Below are 5,963 nucleotides of genomic sequence, written 5' to 3' on the forward strand. Positions count from 1 at the left end.
CTATATTACTTCTAAACGAGACAAGATGTTTTGAAAGATGTCTACAACATGTAGAAAACAATCCATGTATATTATCAATATCTGGAATAAATTATCACAATAGAAATTGAATCAGTATGCAGTATCATATTTCACAATAGAAGTTCACCGAGTAGATAATGAGTGGTTGAATTTATACGATGAAAATTGATTTCGGAAATGTTACCTCAACTTCAAGGTCAAGTTGACTGTTTACGTTCATAGTGGCGCCAGTTTTGTAGTGGGGATTGCATAGACGCCCTTTCGTAGGCGATCCATGCTTGAATCTCTAAGCTTAAAATTTGATCTTATACTCATAATAACAATAATCAATCACAACTGAACTATAGAAACTATCGAAAGTATAACATGACTGGAAGGAATTTCATACTATTCATCATGCATTTAAATTTTGATTGAGTTTTCGTACAACTGACTGTATGTATACTAACACTAATATATATTATAACTATAACTATATTATGACTATAATTATAACTATAATATTATGACTATAATACTAATGTATTATAATCACAGAATACAGCATATTGTATTCTGTGATTATAATGTACACATATCTATATTATACTTTGATGTCTTCACTATTGTTTGTTATTATCTCAATTTTTGAATGAAGCAAGCAATGTTTGTCAATTTCAGTTATAACTTGATATGCTGAGTTTGCAAAGACAGAATAGCCTACTTTGTAACAAAGTTCATGAGACAGACCAGTGAGTGGCTAGACCCGAGACGGGAAAGTGGCTTGATATTATGGAGTGTTTGAAAAAGGGGACGGCTAAAGCAGCTTAATCATTTGCATGATCCTCCTCCATTCATGCCTCCGTGCCTCCATTCATGGATGATTCATATGGCAGTGCAGACAGCTGAGAATTCGGCGGTGAAATATTGACGAACCATCAAGAAGGCTCTTTGCAATAAAGGCAATTTATTACTTCCACTCATCTGACACAATGGTGGTGGGAATTTTCATAATACCTTGGCTGATTTATCGGCGGCTGGCCTAACGCGGCTAGCACAATGTCGTCCTGCGAAAAATGCTTACACACGCAAGCCTGCACGCACACTCACACACATGCGGTGCGCGCATTACGCATTCATTCACATTCAAAGTAATAGAGTCAAAGTCATAAAGAACTGAGCGCGTTGAAAAATGCAATGTTCATTCCACCTCTACAATCGTAATCTACTACTATCATAAAATGATGTTCTGCAGTAGATCCACATTTACACTGAGCTGGACAGTTGCTGGAGCTATTATTGTATGTGATTTCATTTGATTGGTTGGCAATGAGTTGAGAAAATATCAAACAGGCTTCATGTGCTGTTTAATTTCCTTATTAATAATGAGATGAGGACATGTGTATTGTAAAGTCCCATTTCAGAAATATATTGGATCACTACTCCCTCAAGCAGTTATCCAATATCCAAGATAAGTGGCTTTGAAATCAGTAAAATTATCCTGCCTTCCTCCAGTTAGTTATTTAGCTTATTATAGATCTACAAGGGACATTTCATGAAAAATACTAGACAGGCTGGTTAGGTATCACTGCGAGATAGATAACGCTGAAACAACTTGTTACAAGAGTCAGCTGTAGTTCATAACTTGATGAAGTAGTGTCATTTCAAAGTTAGTAGACAGACTGTCTACTAACTGTTAGATTTCGTCTCATGTTTTAGCCAGTCTTTTGGTCGTCCATCTTGTTTTTGTAGCATTTGAATCTACCGCTGCTACAGTCCGCCGACAACTTTCTCATGTGTCATGCGATCTCTGACGTCACAGTTTCATCGATCGCTTGATCGATAGTAGCGCTAGTTGTCGTCTGCTTCTTTCAATGTTTTCTAGTTTAATATTCGTCTATAAGTATTTTTGAATTGTATTTTCATTGTTTTTGAACCTCCTTTGGTATACTTCAACAGTCACTTCAACCTCAACACCTTCAGTTCGCTTAATATCGATTTTATATGTTCACTTCATTCGTAGAGTTTGTGCTCATGACTGCCGTGGACGTCATGTTTCCGTTTTTTGGGCAGTTCCTGTTTCTTCAACCAGCAAGCAAGAAGGGTCACTTCTTTTGTACAGTCATACGATGTAACATCTCAATTTAACGCGTCCATCTTTGGAAAACTTTATCCATTTTCATCATTCATTATGTCCTAGTTTGTGTGCTTATTCAAGAACCATTCAACGCATTTTTCATCAGTGAACGTTTTTCAACCATATTTTCTATGAATTTAACTTACCTTTCGGGACTTTTCTACTAAGCGTCCTTTTTTGCAATTCACGCCATGCTTTCTGCGTACAACGTTTTTCAATTATTCATCACATTATTATTATGAACTGTAAGTAATTTCAACATGAATTCCACATGAACTTTCAACAATCCTCAATATGAACTTTTGATTTATTATTTATCACTTCAATTTTACTGAGCATCAGTACACACTTTTTAGCGGTTACATTCATTCATCTTGTATGCTCATAGGAGATACATTTTTCAACTTGGGAAGTCTTGTGCAAGTGCAGCTTACCTTATTCAATATTTCAACTCAGGAAATTTGCGCAAGTGCAGTTTGCCCTTCATCGTCAACCGCTACTCATTTTTTAACTATTCAGTCTTAGCTACTCATCAGTTATTTAGTCGAACTTTGTCAATCTCAATTCTTACTGATGCCAGTGATTTCATTCGTCAAGAACATTTTATCTCCTTTTTAAATATTTATTCACTGCAATTACATCAACTTTAGGACATAACCTCAAACATTTATTCTACGTAACTCATGGTGGAACCTTTTTTCCAATTAACATTCAACCAGTGAAACTCATTCAATTTGTGAAGTGCTCATTCGTCGTTATATTCATTATCAATTTTAATATTGGAACAATCTCAACTTTCAATATCTCAACGTACTCAAATCAAGTTCTCTTCCGCATCGGTCATCGTTTATCAGGATATAATCAAGATATCTTCATCGTTCAACTTCTATTAGCCCAGCAGCTGTCTGCAACTACAATGTACTTGACAGGAGTCAAGTTCCATCCTCGGATTTTGAGTCACCGTAGGCCTATCACTTTGGCAACACATCATTAATTATTCAGGGAAGTCTTATTCTATTATTCACATTTTTGTACTTACCCTCTCAGAGGCACTGTGTTTACTGGTAGTCTTCATCCCATCAATTTTGTTCCTGATTAACTTTTATTCCTAAATAATAACTATTTAAATACGATCAATCATTCATTTTTTTTATCTTCTATTATTATTATTACTTATGTGTTCTACATATAGTAATATTCCCCATGTAACTTGACATGCGTTAAGCTGTCATTTCCCAGCCCGCTTATGTAATACAATATGCTGAGCTTTGTCTCCTTTCAATATTGTATTTGGTATTTTTCAACCTTTTCTATTTTTAATTATTAATCGAACCTTCAGTTCTGGACAGACTTTCTGCTCCTTCTGCTTACATTATAGCCAAGTTGCTATATTTGTCCTCTTTCAGTGTTACATAGTCAACAGCTTGAAAGCTTCAGGTACGATTGGATTCTACCTAAACTGAATTCCTAGTTTTCATTTGTTGTGAAATTAGGTAATTGTTCATATTCATATAATTTCTGTTTTTTCTTACCTTTAAGATTACTAAGAATTTTGCAGGACTTTTATCTAGGATTTTTGTCTCTCGACTGTTTTTATTAGTCAGGTTAAGATTATTCATTTTTAAACATTGCTAAATTTTGTACGTTCAATTCAATCATTACTCATTGTCATTATTGTTCTATTATTAGTTTCAGCATCAATATACTCTTTTGTGTATTTCAACATTAACATTGATATCCCAACTTATCTTTGTATTTTACTCAATCTTTTGCGCTCACAGAGGTAACATCGTTTTGAAACATTGTATCAGTATTCTTAAACGTACTAGCAAAAAGTCTAGGTACAATAAACTACTTGAGTGCATTACTAATTCTTTTTATTTTCATTACAACTACATTAATTTTAAGCATTCCAATAGTTACATTCAAATATCAGCATTACATACGGATAATAAGAAACTTATTATCTATTATTCTTTAATTATTAGTCATCATTATTGCACTACTTTTGTGCGTTTTACTTGTGCTAAACACAGCGCAGCCCAAAACTTCGTATATTCAGTTCATTTCCAAGTTTCCAATAATTATGGTAGGCCTAGATAGTTTTCACATCCTATTCTAGATAATATCTGCCTGAAAGATGAAAATTGAAATGAATCATCATTTGTATTCGTTGCCAAGGACTGGATTTTCCAGATAGGCAGTGTAAAAAAATTCTGTCACACACATTTAGAGAAACTGCATGGCTATTCATGTTGTGGAGGTGCTGGATCTGCAAGAAAGGGACTCCTCCCTCAATTCCCCCAACGAGTAGAGTGGTGTTTCATTAAGTTTGCTCTTCACAATTGATCGATTGATTGATCAGCTGCCTTTATAAAAAACCCAGGAGTGCGAAGTTGGGGCGCAGCCGGCCTTCTCTTATACTCAACCCTCCAATACAAGTCCTAGTAAAAACTAAAACACCGTACAACAAAGATTACAAGATACGATTTGTTGTACATAACACTCCTTTGTGTTGGAACAAACTAATAAACTAATTTTAACAAAATTATGAAAATACTTTCAAATGGCGAATGAGCAAAAAAAAATCAAATTTCAGTCGGTGAAAAAACATGATATGAAAACAGAGAAAAGTGAAAGTGAAAATGGTAGAAAAGTATGTTCAAAATTCATAGACCATTTCGATAGAAACACACACACACACACACACACACACACACACACACACACACACACACACACACACACACACACACACACACACACACACACACACACACACACACACTTACATTAAGATTCAGGAAACTTTCCAGCAGAGTCCACCACCTCTGATCCACCGCAAGAAAGCCGCGCCGAACCGACGATGTCCCCCAACTAGCCTTAGCCCACAAACTACAGGCTGTTACAAGAAACGACTTGTTGTACATAGCAGTTCTGTGTGTTGGGACAGCCAGCGTTCCTCCATGACCAAAATCACCCAAATAGTGGTACTCTACTGCCAGATACTTAGGGGTTTTAGTTTTCAATATCTTATGCAGGAAGCACAAAGCATGATGTGATCTTCATGAGTTCAAGTCTGTTGAAGTATTCAGTTATGTCACGTCTCAGGTTGAAGATGAAGCGAACTAAGTAATTATGTGCACGCTGCATCCTCTGCAAAAGTTGAACTGTCATGTCAAGTGTCACAATGTCACAATTGCGTAGAACCTGGAGTTGAGTTTGCCTTGTATCTCCATTGGAAGACTGTTAAAGAATATTATAGCTTGTGTTGGGAAGCTGTTGCAAGTTCCAGCCAGTCTGCTGCGATGTATCTCCTGCTACTGAGGCAGCATGTCAGGTATTCTATTGATGTATATTACCTCTTCTGTGAAGAAACTCCCGGGTTTCCTCCATGTACATCACTGAGCGCAGTTTATACCTGCTGTACACAGTGAGGATTTCAAGACTCCTGAAGAGAGGCTGGCATCTATTCAATTATTGAAAAAAATAATTTCTTGCTTAATATAATATAATTTATAATTTTTTTAACGAGATTGAACAGTTAAAATCATATAAATGAGCCTGTATCAGCTACCACCTCTAGAAGTCATTGAAAATACAGAGGATCGGCAAAGTTTTTCTCCTTGCCACTATAACGTGAACCTTACTATAGTTTGCAAAATGCTCACCTGTAGCTCTCTAGCTCTAAGTTGGAATACTATCAAGAATATTGGAAACGGTCAAACTTTACAATGGAGAATTTGTTGATTCATCTCTGAAGTGACCAAAGAGGGTGGTCTGATGAGCTCTTGTTTAAAAAAGAGCATCGAACATCTCTTAGAAA

Source organism: Nilaparvata lugens, chromosome 2, assembly GCF_014356525.2.
Source record: "Nilaparvata lugens isolate BPH chromosome 2, ASM1435652v1, whole genome shotgun sequence".
NCBI lineage: Eukaryota > Metazoa > Arthropoda > Insecta > Hemiptera > Delphacidae > Nilaparvata > Nilaparvata lugens.